Genomic DNA, 14,108 nt, shown 5'->3' with positions numbered 1-14,108 from the left:
ACCTGTAAGTGCTCATACCTGCCCCACTGACCTGCTGACAGACATTTATTGCAGCACTGGCCAGGCAAAGGCACCTAAGCTAAAAACAGAGCCTGGCTTGCCACCTTGTTCATAGGCACATGTTATTGAATGCACTGGCAAGCAGACCTTTAAGTATTGAAATCATGCAGACAATATGTATCCCTAACAACTTTTGTGCTGTATCCAGAGTGGTACTTACTTGCCAAGCTCTAAGACATATGACAGAATAAAAATAATGGAGACAAGAACGTAGCTGGAAAGTGCATGGTCAGGATGTGCAGGAGGTGGGAGACAGTGTGTGATTGTCCGGGTCCATGACTGATGCTTGCAGTCGGAGGGTGTTTGCAATCACATTTTGAGTACAGAGAAGAGAAAGCTCTGTTCCTTGGGTGTCTTTCTCCTTACTGTCTTGCTTGCTTTTTTAAAATTGTTTGTGACCCTAACACCAGAAGATATGAGAGAGAAAGCTAGTAACTGTGAAATAAATTAAAAAAAAAAATCTGTAAAATCTCTAAGCATATAAGCATCCTATTCTAGTCCTTACTATGTGTATTATATCCATGTTTGCTCAACTCACATAAAAGCACTTTCATCTCTAATCCCCTGTTCTTCCTTTTAGCAGTAGTAGGATTCTTGTCAAGTGTCTCCTTGGGGAATTTTCTGGTTTTGCTTTCTTTCCATGTCTTTATCAATTGCTTCCAATTAGTATATTTGCTGCAAAGATTATCTTTTTTTTTTAATGAAAAGGTCTGTAAAATCTGCATCAGCCTATCATATGCATAACACTGTCGCAGATGTCATGATGTTACCATAGGTTTTATTTACATGGAGAAAATTATTTTAATGGGGCTATACTGTTACAGTGATGTTGGCATGTCAATAAATGTTCCCATATAGGCACTATTTTCCCAGAACTGGAGCTTTCTTTTTCTAGGTCAGTTTGCTGAGAAATGGCTTAAGTACAATCAGAAAATAAATTTTAGAGATACTTCTGATGGGAAACTTTACCAGCATAGCTAATATCAGGGACTTCAATAGGGAATAAGCTCTCTTTGTCTCAGTACCTGTTCCCTACTTTTAAAGTGAAGATAAGACCCTGACATGCATGATGTGAGGATACAGCCACTTGATTTTGAGCAATGCAGTGCCAGGGAGCAGCAAGAGCTGGCTGCTATGTGAGGTGAAGGGAGCCAAGGATGCCAGCTGGGCTGGCCGTGCTCTTGTCCATGAGGGATGCAGTCCTGCAGCACCTGAGTGAGCACGTCTGCTGGCAGTGACCAGGGCCAACCACTAGCTGGTGGTCATTAAGGAAGTCCACAGTGATGGGGCAGGACTGTGAGGTAGAGAGTTGGGAAGTCAAATCTGTGGGTCAGGATCAGCAAAGCAGGTGGCTGGGCACAAAAATACCTGCAGTATGGCTAAGGTAAGGCTGAAGACAAGTGTCTGACCTTAACAGTGAGTTGGAGAGGATGTTTTCCATGATGGTTTTCTTAGAAACACATCAAAATGTATACTGATTACTTTAGTGGCAAGCAAAGCATTCAAAGTCTTTGATCTTTCCATGACAATGGAACAGATGTGGCAGAATGTATATTTCTCCATGTGGGAAATACTGACAAATTTGAGTGGAAATAGAAGATATTTTCTCTTTGGGCATTTTCCCATCATATCTCCATCCTTCAAGTGCCTCCTCTTTTTTCTTATTCTTATCTCCTGGCTGCAGTTGAATACACTTCAGCTCAGTTTGTTAACTGAAGGGGAGAGCTGAACTATGCCCACTCATAATAGGCAACAGAGTGAAGGAAAGGAAAACGTGAGCCAGGGATTGTCTCAGACAGCAGTGAATTGCAAGCTCCCACTGCTTGGAGCTACCCTGATGATGCATGGCAGTTGTAAATCCAGTATGTTCAGTCTGCTCCCTGCCCATCTGGCACAATGCAACAAAACAAACAAAGAAACCAGCCAACACACATGAATCTGACCCTGAAAGCTAAAATTAGCTAGTATTAGCTTATTCCTAACAGCTTGAGAAAACCCAGAGAGAGTACTACTGCAAGGCTTCTTTTTCTGCTTTTGTCTGAATGCCTCCATGCAAGGAACCAAGCACTTTCTCAGAAAAACATCAAGTTTAACTGAAGACCACATATTAGCAATATCTCATATTTGAGAGAGGTGTGAATGTCATGATTATTTTGAAATCTTATACTGATTATTATGTATGTGGGAGGGAAGGGATTAGGGAAAACAGACTTGAAAGTCCATTTAGTGTAAACCTACAAAACAATTTGAACAATGGTAATTGCATGGATGATTCATATAGCTCATCTAAGGTGGGAAAAGAGTTCCTTCAGTGTGACTTCCACAACCTAAAATGGTTTTGCTTTCTTAAGTCCAGTAACCTAAACCTGAAATTAAATGTTTTGCACTGGGTGTATTTGGCAAGGTGTTGGCAGCAGGGGGGCTGCAGAGGCTTCTGAGAGGAGACCAGGGGTTGCCCCAGAACAGTTCTGCAGCAGCCCTGGCTGAGCCCCTCAGTGATAGTGGTGGTACCACCTTGCAAATGTATTTAAGAAAGGGCAAAATGCTGCCTAGGCAGCGATGGGTGAGGAAAAAGTGTGAGAAACAGCCCTGCAGTACCCCGGTGAGAGAAGGAGGAGGTGCTGCAGGAGCAGGGATTGCACTGCAGCCCATGGTGGAGCAGGTGCCCTCACTGCAGCACACAGAGGACCCATGCTGGAGTGTGTTTAACCTGAAGGAAGCTGCAGCCCATGGGAAGGACCCACACTGGAGCAGGGGAAAGTGTGAGAAGGAAGGACCAGCAGAGAGGGGTGGTTATGGACTGACCACGACCTCCATTACTCATTCTCTTGCCTGGCTTTGGAGGAGAAAGAGGAGATGGGAAGGAAGTTAAGCCTGGGATGAGGAGGGTTACGTGAGGGTGTTTTAGTTTGTCTTGGTTTCTCACTACCCAAATGTAGTTTAATTGGCAATCAGTTAAATTAATTTTCCCCAAGTTGAGTCTGTTTTGCCCATGAAGGTAATTGGTAAGCGATCTCCCTGTCTTTACCTCAACCCTTGAGCCTTTTCATCTTATTTGCCCCCCACCTGATCCTGTTGAGGAGGGGCAATGAGACAGTGGCTGGGTGAGGGTCCAGCAGCTGGCCAAGATCAACCCACCACACATTTTTAAGGAGTAATTGTATTGTAGGTACAATTAAGACTTCTCTTAACATGGTTTGTACCTGGAAATCTATGTAGTAATCTTTTAAAATTTTTTTGACTTTTTTTTTAAAGGGTTTTCCTGAAGGGAAATTAGTTTTATATGTTTGAGTCATTAGTCTCAACACTGCTATACAGAAATTTTGATAGAATTTAGAGGAACATGATGATAACAGTTTCAGAACAGTTCACATACCTAGGAAGTTTATCACATCTGTACTCTTCAATGGCTGAGGATCTGATTCTCTTCTTGCTAACACCAGTTTCCCACCACTGCAGTGGTGCCACTCCTGTTATGGAAGATGCTTGTCTTAAGTGCAGATGAAGGTGGAAGAGAAAGGGAACGTTATAGTTTCTCTGCTAAAGAAGAAAGGTTGCCAAGTGGAAAATCACACTGTTAGAAAAATGTCCTCTGAGGTCTTTAAGAATCAACTGTGAAATTGTAACACAAATATGTATTTGTATGAGTTAATTGATGCCAAATAATATAAAATCCCCTCCCTCTGCCACTTCAGCCTCCTTTAGAGGCCTGTGAGGACTTTGTCTTGGAAACCTGTTTGTGCCCTTTTCTTCTGTTTTTCCAAAGTACAAGTATTTAAATCACCACTTCTACAGAACCGTTCTTCTTTCGTTTGCTAGCAGATGTGCAACACTTGCATGGAGCAGAGGTCCACATACTTCTAGAGATGAAAAAGCACTAGCTCTGGAAAGAACACCTGAGGCTGGCACATCATTTGAGCTCACAGCATGGCATAGCAGATGTCTCTGACTACCTTTCTTACAGATACTTGTGCTATGAAGCCAGCAGTTGTTGATATGTACCAGATGTTTCTATTATTTTGTGTATTGCGGAAAAGATCTTTAGGTTGGAAAGAAAGGAGGGAAGGAAAAGTGAGAAATATTTTCAGTTTTCTCACCTTGATCCTTATTCTAAGTCACCACTGTATTTCCCAAGTGAAAAGCAAGGCAAGGAAATTCCACGCTGCGGTGACAAGTTCTGTTCAAAAACCACACAACCACTTCAATAATGGGTTAAAGACTTTGAAAAGGCTGCATAGCCGTGTCTGCTGTATGGAAAAGTTCACTTTATCTCCCTAAATGTTCTTGTCACTGTGCCATGACTCATTTACAACCCTTTCATGACTCATCCATAACAGGTCTCAAGCTCCATTTTTTCCAGTGGCTTTCACATGTTTTCTGTTCCTCTTTTCCTGACACTGTAAGGGTTACCTGTGCCAAAGTCTGAATGGTGCCCCCTTGAAGTCACCTTGTAGAACTGAGGTTTTTATCTCATACCATGCCAGACATCCTAGTGGACTGAGAACTTTAGTAATCTAAATACAATGAAGTGACATAATTTGTGGTTTATTCATTACTCCCTACCCTCTTTTGTGGCATTTCTTGCAGGGAAACAGACAGCATGTCTTATGTCTCCTAATCCTGATCAAAAAATGTCCTATAGATGAAGTATAACATTTAAAATGAAGTTTAAACTCTTAACAGTAGCTCTTAACTGCACTTCTTTTTATGACTTTTAGGCTTGTTGTTTTTCGGGTGGTTTTTTTTTTTTTTTTCCCACCATGATTAGGTACATGCTTATTTGCAACAGGCTGTTAATTTAAAAAAATACTTCATGGTGTAATTGTCTAACATCGCAGTATGGTACAGTGTTGCTATGCAGAACACTGCTTAAGGTTCACTATAGATTAAATAAACATGCTTCCTAACACATTCTGAAGGGCTTATGGAAAACAGGGCTGCTTTCTTTCATAGCAAGGACACCAGAAAATGTGTGATATTTCTTTTACTGTGAAACACCAAGTCAAAAGGGATTCTAAATGTTACTTTAAACCTATATAGAAGGTAAATTCCTGCTTCTTGGTGATCCTGGTAGATATGTGCTTTGATGTTTGGTCGATGTGGGTCTGAGGAGCTAGCTGGCTTAGCAAGCCACATATGTATGAAAAGAGCTGTTAGGCCTGAGGCAAGATGCAGGTGATGTTTCCGTGAAAAGCCGAAATCAGAACTCAATAGTCGGGATGACTATTAAGCAGGTATTCTTTATTGCAGCGCTGGGCAGCACTGGGGATCGCTCCGCCACAAGTGCTCCGACAAACAAGCAAGATCACAGAGGTTATATGTTGCAAAATATACATATTCATAAGATTAATTTATATAAACATGAGATTTCTTGGAACTCATTAATATATGTAAATGTCCCCGACGCAGGCGTACTTAAGTCCTTAGGTGGTCGTTAGGGATCCTCTGGTGGTCGTTGGAGGAAGTCAGTAGTCTTCATCACTCTGACCGCTGACTGAACTTTGTCTTTACGCATGCTCAGTCCATCTTTGTCTTGCTCATACTTTCCTTACATATCCAAAATCAGGTGGTTCTTGTGTAGTTTCTCCTTATCAGCCCTTTCCAGGGACACAGGGCCTGAAGAATTCCTTTTATCTATCTTCATTACAACTATCTCAGCTAACCAAGGATTTAACACAGGCAAAGCATTCTTACTCTAATGATTAGGTCAAATAAAGAAAGCTCGTTAGCAATTCTGCTATCTAAGTTTACTGGCAAGCTAGGCCAAATTATCTGCGAAAGGGAGACTAAAAGAAAACATTGAGCAACCAAGATATTTACAGGATTTCTTTTTTTGTCTTTGGGATTTTAGCTCTTTTCATTCCCCCCTTTTCTTTAAACTTTGTAAATTCTTTTACAAAGGTTCTAAATTAAAAGTCATTACTACTTCCACATATTTCTTTCAATTATTCGCTTTACACAGCCAACACAAATGGCAAGGATGATAACAATTATTATCATAACAATTAGCCCTTCTAATAATGTAGCCAGCCATCCTTTCAGTGACCATCCTCCTAGGGTCTGCAGAATTTTATTTAGCCAATTATTTTCTGCAGTCTCTCGGAGAGCTTTACTATCTTTTGCTACTCTTTTCATCTCATCTAACTGTCTTTGCAAATCATCAGTCACATTGGGTATGTGGACACAGCAATGTTCTGTATCTAGTTTTAAGTATCCACATACCCCTTGTTCTTTAATCAATAGTAAATCTAATGCTAACCTATTCTGTATGGTCATCTTAGTATTTGCTTGAACCTGCCTGTTAATAATTTGAAACCCTTTCTGGGTAGCTCTTGATAGTGCTTCTACTTGCCAAGTCAAATTATCTATCAGTATTCTATTTTCTAATGCCATTAGTCCTGGTAACAAAAAACTTTGAATTCCCCAGCTGAATTCCACAGCAGAGGTAGGTCCTGCCCATGAATCGCCTTCCGGTTCTCGTTTTACTTTTCCCCAATACGTGGTTTTAATTGGACTTTGCTTCCAAGTCGGGCAGAGTGTCAGAAGTCCTAGGGTTACTTGTCTCCCTGTTGATCCTAGTTTTAATCGAGTAGTCCAATATCCATCTGATGTTACCCACACAGTGTAGCCAGGAGAAGGAATCTTTTGCCTACATTCTTGGGAATGATTTTGAGCGCATTTCTGCTGTAATTCCAAAGTGGAATTGAGAACGTTGATCAAAGACTGATTTACCTTTGTGGGGCACCTCCAATTTGTCCTACTAGTATCAGACATTGCCTTTATGCTCCAATCAATGCACCAGGCGTTATTTCCTATATACTTCCAAAATCCCTCTACTGGCTTAACCCAAGTTTTGGGAGGCTGTCTAAGTTTCTCGCATTCAGGTGATTTTACCTTTTTCCCTTCCTGAATTGAATCAAAAATACACATTACTAGTTTACCCAGGGCAGTTCCTCCTCCTGATACAAAGCCAAAGTCCTTTTCGCTATAATCTTTAGGACATTTTCCTCCTCTTGGTTTAGCAATTATAGTTTTGTTTCCTATGGTCACCGGATCTTGTAGTACATTCAAAACTCTATCCCTGCAGTCTCCTTTCTGGTCTAAATAGTATCTTACTCCAGCCTTATTTAATTCTTGGGTCATTTTGTCATAATATTCTAGCATTGTCAAATTCACAGGTATGATTCCCCATGGGATAGGTTGGCCTGCAGATTGAGGAATTGGGAGGCAAGCAGTTACACTTGTCAAATTTCGCATTTTACCAAATCCTTGAATGAGCTCTAACATTAAATTGTTAGCATCCTTTTCACACAAACTTTTACACACTAGTAAACAAGCGCATAGCAGCATCAGTAAAACTACTTTCGGGTCAATCTTACGGACGTTGGTCCCGTAGGCTGAGATTTCCATGGTCCAGTAGGTGCTTTCTTAATTCTCGAATAGTGGATCCACGCAGCGTGCTTCTCAAGCTTAACTGCAGTGTAGGTTGTGAGCAGAACTTGAAAAGGGCCACTCCATTTCTCTTCAAGAGGGTCACCTGAAATATTTTTAACATAAACCCAATCCCCAGGTTTAAACAAGTGCACCGGAGAATCTAAACCCCACGCTCTGGTAGATACCACTAATTTATTTACTTCTTGTAATTGTTTTCCTAATGCTATTAGATATTGCCGTAAGCTAACTTCCCCTGCTTGGGTGAGATCTTGCCCTCGATATCTGGTTTGAAATGGTCTCCCATATAAAATCTCAAAGGGACTCAATTTCTCTTTAGTCCTTGGTTTAGTTCGAAGTCTCAATAATGCAATTGGGAGGGCCTGATCCCATCTCAAGTTGGTTTCCTGACAAATTTTGCTCAATTGTGTTTTTATCATATGGTTCATTTTCTCTACCTGTCCACTTGCTTGTGGGCGGTAGGCTGTATGCAATTTCCAATTAATTTCTAAAAACTTACTAGCTTGCTGAACTACCTGTGACACAAAGTGTGGCCCTCTGTCAGAGGAGATAACTTCTGGCACTCCAAACCTAGGAATAATTTCTCTTAATAAAACTTTTGTTACTTCTCGAGCTTTATTTGTTCTGCAAGGGAAAGCTTCAGGCCATCCAGAGTAGGTATCTGTTAACACCAACAGATACCTATACCCCCCTTTTCTAGGGAGCTCCGAAAAGTCTATTTGCCAGTTTTGACCTGGAACATTTCCTTTGCCTATGCTTCCAAATTTTACACGATTTTCTACCTTTGGGTTATTTTTCAAACATGTCTCACACCTATCAACCACACTTTTCACAGTTTGAAACAAATTTCTAGCCACTATCTGCTTAGTGAGAGAGTTATACAGAGCTTCAGTTCCCCAGTGAGTTTCATCATGTTCAGTCTTTGTCAGTGCCCACAGTAGTCTAAAGGGGATTATTATCCTGTTATCTTTTAACACTGCCCATCCTGATAGGCCAATTTTAGCCTCTAAGTCAGTAATTAACTTCTGATCCTTTTCATCGTATTCAGCTGATTCAGGTAGTGGCAAAGATTTTTCAGGAATTAAACTTAGTATCTCACCTTGTTCCGCTGCTTGCCTTGCTTCATAATCAGCCAACTTATTTCCCACTTCCCTGTCAGTGTTACCTTTCTGATGTCCTTTGCAGTGCATAATCGCCACTGCTGACGGAAGTTGCACAGCTTCTAAAAGTCGCAGTATTATATCAGCGTGTTTTATACCTTTCCCTTGAGCGGTTAAGAGTCCTCGCTCCTTCCAAATTGCTCCGTGAGCATGCACTACGCCAAAGGCATATTTTGAATCTGTCCATATATTCACGCGCAATCCTTTGGCAAGCTCCAGTGCTCTCACTAAGGCAACTATTTCGGCTCGTTGTGCAGATGTGCCTTTAGGGAGTGACTTTGCTTCCACCACCTGATCTGTGGTGGTCACAGCATATCCTGCCATTCGAACTCCATTCTTTACAAAACTACTCCCATCGGTATACCAAGCGTGGTCAGCTTCTTCCAGTGGCTCATCCTTCAGGTCAGGCCTGCTTGCGTATACGGTCTCAATGGTTTCTATACAATCATGTACAACAGTCTTCATTTCCTGCTTATTACTTAGAAAAGAAGCGGGGTTAATTACAGCGGATGTAACGATTTCAATATCGTCCTGTTCCATCAGGACTGCTTGATACTTCAGAAACCTTGATGGTGACAGCCAATGTCCTCCTTTTTGTTCCAAAACGGAAGTTACAGCATGGGAAGTATGCACAACCATCTTTTGTCCCAAGGTAAATTTTCGAGCTTCTTGAATGATCAAAACAACAGCGGCAACTGCCCGAAGGCATCCCGGCCATCCTTTACTCACCTCATCCAATTGTTTGGAAAAATATGCTACTACTCGTTTATAAGGACCCAGCCTCTGGGCTAGAATTCCCAAAGCCACTCCTTGTCTCTCATATGAGAACAACCAGAAGGGCTTTGTTATGTCTGGCAGGCCCAAAGCTGGAGCTCTCATTAATTCCAATTTCAATTCTTTGAATGCCCTCTTGGCTTCATCAGTCCATGTTAACTGTGTCTGACTATTTTTCAACAGTTCGTACAAGGGTTTAACTAAAAGTCCATAATTATAAATCCATAATCGACACCAACCTGTCATTCCCAGAAAGGTTCGCAGCTCTTTTATTGTGGTCGGTTCTGGGGTCCTGCAAATGGCTTCTTTTCGGTCATTCCCGAGCTGTCTCTGTCCTTTAGAAATCACAAATCCCAAGTAGATTACTTCTTTTTTCAAGATCTGGACTTTCTGCAACGATACTCGATAACCACTTAGTCCAAGAAAATTTAACAAACTCACAGTCCATTCCTTACATTCTTCTTCTTTTTCCGTAGCTATCAGAATATCATCCACATATTGCAAAAGGGTACCATTTCCTGGAGGCCTTTCCCAGACCTCTAATTCTTTAGCCAATTGATTTCCAAAAATTGTGGGGCTATTCTTAAATCCTTGAGGTAACACTGTCCAGGTTAGTTGGGTTTTCCGTCCTGAATCAGGGTTTTCCCACTCAAAGGCAAAAAAGTTGCGGCTTTCAGGGGCCAAGGTGAGGCAAAAGAATGCATCTTTCAGATCTAGTACTGTGAACCATTCATAGGTTTCTTTTAAACTGGTCAATAAAGTGTATGGGTTTGCCACTACCGGGTGCAAATCTTCAACTATCCGATTTATTGCTCGTAGGTCTTGCACCAATCGGTAGGTTTTGCCATCAGGCTTTTTGACAGGCAGAATGGGAGTGTTGTACTCTGAAGAGCATTCAGTCAATAATCCGAATTTTATAAATTCATCTATAATATGTTTCACTCCTCGTCTATCTTCCAATTTCAAAGGATATTGTTTCACCCTAATGGGTCGTGCTCCTTCTTTGAGTTTAACAACAACCAATTCCGCATTTTTAGCTTTTCCAGGTATTCCCGAGGCCCATACTCCTGGGTATACCTGGTCTTTTATTTCCTGCATAATTTCTTCTTCTCTAACTTGGGGTTCAGTGAGAGCCAAACTTAAAATTTCAATGTGGTTTTCTTCTGGTATTTTAAATTCGATTTCCCCATCTTTAAATCTTATTTCAGCATTCAATTGTTCTAATAAGTCCCTTCCCAAAAGTGGTCTAGGAGCTTCAGGCAAGTAGAGGAATTTATGAATCCCTACACTTTTTCCAATTTTAAATTTCAATGGTCTTAGAAAGAAAGCCCTCTCAACCTGCCCTGTTGCTCCCACAATGTTAACAGTTTGTTTACTCACGGGCAATAAAGTCTGATTTAATACTGAAAATGTGGCACCTGTATCTATTAAAAATTCTACAGGTTTTTCTTCTTTCCCTAGCTGAATTTTTACCAAGGGTTCTGCTAGGGAAGATTCCCCTGGTCCCCATCAATTTTCTTCCGTGTTGGCTACCATCACCGGTTTGCCCAGTCTCGGGCAATCTTTTTTCCAGTGCCCCAGTTGTTTACAATAGACGCACTGATCTTTCAAGAGGGGTTGATTTCCTCTCTTCCCTCTAAGTGGGGCACTTGCACCACTTCTCATAACTCCTCTCCCCTCATTGCTGTTGCTCCGAGGGGGATCTGACCTTCTACGGTGCGCAAAGCAGCTACTGTAGCATTAGCAATTGTTTTACCCATTTGTTTTTCCTTTCGACTATCTCTATTCCGATACACTTGCCAAGCAGTTTCCAATAACCTTTCCAAGTCCCTTGCATCTGCCCCTTGCACTTTCTGTAATTTCCTTCTAATATCATCCACCGACTGTCCCAGAAACAGAAATATTAGCTGACTTTTACCTTCTTGAGAGGTAGGGTCTAAAGGAGTATATTTCCGCATTCCTTCCTTTAGCCGATTCAAAAAGTCAGTAGGTGACTCCTTTTTATCTTGTTTTATCTCATACAGCTTAGACCAATTTACTGATTTTGGGACAGCATTTCTTATTCCGTACGCAATCCATTCCCTGTACCGCCCTAGTAAATTCCTGGTTCCCGTCTGGTTAGGGTCCCAGCCGGGATTTGTAATTGGAACATGATTATCCACTGTTCCTGGCAGAGTCCCAGCCAGCACCAGAGCCTGCACCTGAGTCCTAGCTGCTCTCACAACCATCTGTTTTTCTGATTCACTGAACACTGCATCCAGCATTGCATCCACATCCTCCCAGTCAGGGTCCTGGGTTTTCACAATCAATTCAAATCCTTTAGCAACCCTCTCAGGGTCGTCCCGATAACTCCCTGCAGTAACTCGCCAGCCGTCCAAGTCTGCTAAAGTGAAAGGTACTTTAATTCTAACAGGTCCTCCCACTCCCATCGCTTGTCTTAAGGGAGCCTGTATCGCAGGTCCCACTTTGCTTCGGGTCCTGGTGGTTATGGGAGAAAACCTAATATCTGTTTCCTCTCTCTCTCTCATCTCCGGCTCTTCTCTCCCAACAGCACCCGCATCTCCTTCTCTATCACCTTCCCTTTCTAGCGGAGGCAAATAATCCTCTAACCTTTCATTCTGCGAACCAACTTTCAAACATCTCTGTCCAATGCTACACGCCGAGCAACACCTTTTCAATATCCTATTTTGCTTATTTCTCTCCTTTTCTATCGCCAAGACCATAGGGTCCTGGGGCGCCAAATTAATTCCGCACTCTTTCTGCCACTCAGGGTGATTCCACAGAGTGAAAAACATATCTGCATAAACCACCTCATCCCATTTTCCTTCCCGCCGCAAAAATAACATGAGTTGCAACAAAGTATTATACTTCAAAGTTCCGTTCAAAGGCCATTTTTCACCATCTTCTAATTTGTACAGGGGCCACCACTGATCACAATATTTGATTAATGTTTTCTTATTCACACTCCCACCTGGTGGTCCCCCTATCTCTTTCCAGTGTGCTAAGATACATCCTAGGGGGCTTTTCTTTACAATACCACCACTTTGCTGTCCCCCCATTCTACCTTATTGATTCTGTACTTCTGTTATTCTCCCACAGATTATTTTAATAACCTCAACCTGTCGCGCTTTATTCTCCCACTCTGACCACGTTCCACAATTCTCACATTGAATAAACAATTCACAAGGAAAAGCGGTTCACATTCATTTTCAGGATGAGACACACAGGTCTCCAGGTTTTCCACACTCACTTTGCAGTCATACTGTGTTTCAGTCACTCACCAGTCACACCAGAGTTAACTCAGCTCATTCACGCTTAGTTGCCGATTTCGCAGTGCCTAACAAATATATCCAAATTCAATACCAATAAACCAATATCCGAGTTTGGTGCCAGTAAATCCATACCACCAACAGTACAAACTCATGCGGGTTTCATAAGTGTACCAATACCAAAAGGCACGTTCTTGCAGAAGTACAAGGCTTAACCCGTGCCTGTACCAACGTACCACCAACAGTACAAACTCATGCGGGTTTCATGAGTGTACCAATACCAAAAAGCACGTTCATGCAGAAGTACAAGGCTTAACCCGTGCCTGTACCAACGTACTAAATACCAAATGTATACCCTCAGGCACTAGTAGCCTGGTATACGGCGCTCAGCGTAGGACGTCTCCTACGACTTATGAGAACCTTCCAAATGACCGGTCCCAAATTCCAAAACAGAAAAGATTTAAAGAATACCTTTTTCCTTTAGATGGTCCTTGTCTGCTCCCGCAGTGATCCGATTGAGGCGAGGAGTCCCTCCGGGAAATCCCGGGGGTACCCTAGGGAGTCCTGTTCTCAGCGGGTCCTGCAGCCGAGCAGAGCGGGTCCCATCTGGGTCGCCAAACTGTTTCCGTGAAAAGCCGAAATCAGAACTCAATAGTCGGGATGACTATTAAGCAGGTATTCTTTATTGCAGCGCTGGGCAGCACTGGGGATCGCTCCGCCACAAGTGCTCCGACAAACAAGCAAGATCACAGAGGTTATATGTTGCAAAATATACATATTCATAAGATTAATTTATATAAACATGAGATTTCTTGGAACTCATTAATATATGTAAATGTCCCCGACGCAGGCGTACTTAAGTCCTTAGGTGGTCGTTAGGGATCCTCTGGTGGTCGTTGGAGGAAGTCAGTAGTCTTCATCACTCTGACCGCTGACTGAACTTTGTCTTTACGCATGCTCAGTCCATCTTTGTCTTGCTCATACTTTCCTTACATATCCAAAATCAGGTGGTTCTTGTGTAGTTTCTCCTTATCAGCCCTTTCCAGGGACACAGGGCCTGAAGAATTCCTTTTATCTATCTTCATTACAACTATCTCAGCTAACCAAGGATTTAACACAGGCAAAGCATTCTTACTCTAATGATTAGGTCAAATAAAGAAAGCTCGTTAGCAATTCTGCTATCTAAGTTTACTGGCAAGCTAGGCCAAATTATCTGCGAAAGGGAGACTAAAAGAAAACATTGAGCAACCAAGATATTTACAGGATTTCTTTTTTTGTCTTTGGGATTTTAGCTCTTTTCAGTGAAACATGTGACTGTTGCTTGGATGTTACAATTGGGGGTCAGCATATCTCTGTAAATGAAATACCTACAAGAGACCCCATTTCCAGATAA

Source organism: Mycteria americana, chromosome 7 (assembly GCF_035582795.1).
Source record: "Mycteria americana isolate JAX WOST 10 ecotype Jacksonville Zoo and Gardens chromosome 7, USCA_MyAme_1.0, whole genome shotgun sequence".
In the NCBI taxonomy this organism is placed as follows: domain Eukaryota; kingdom Metazoa; phylum Chordata; class Aves; order Ciconiiformes; family Ciconiidae; genus Mycteria; species Mycteria americana.
Note: the sequence above shows the minus strand (reverse complement) of the source record.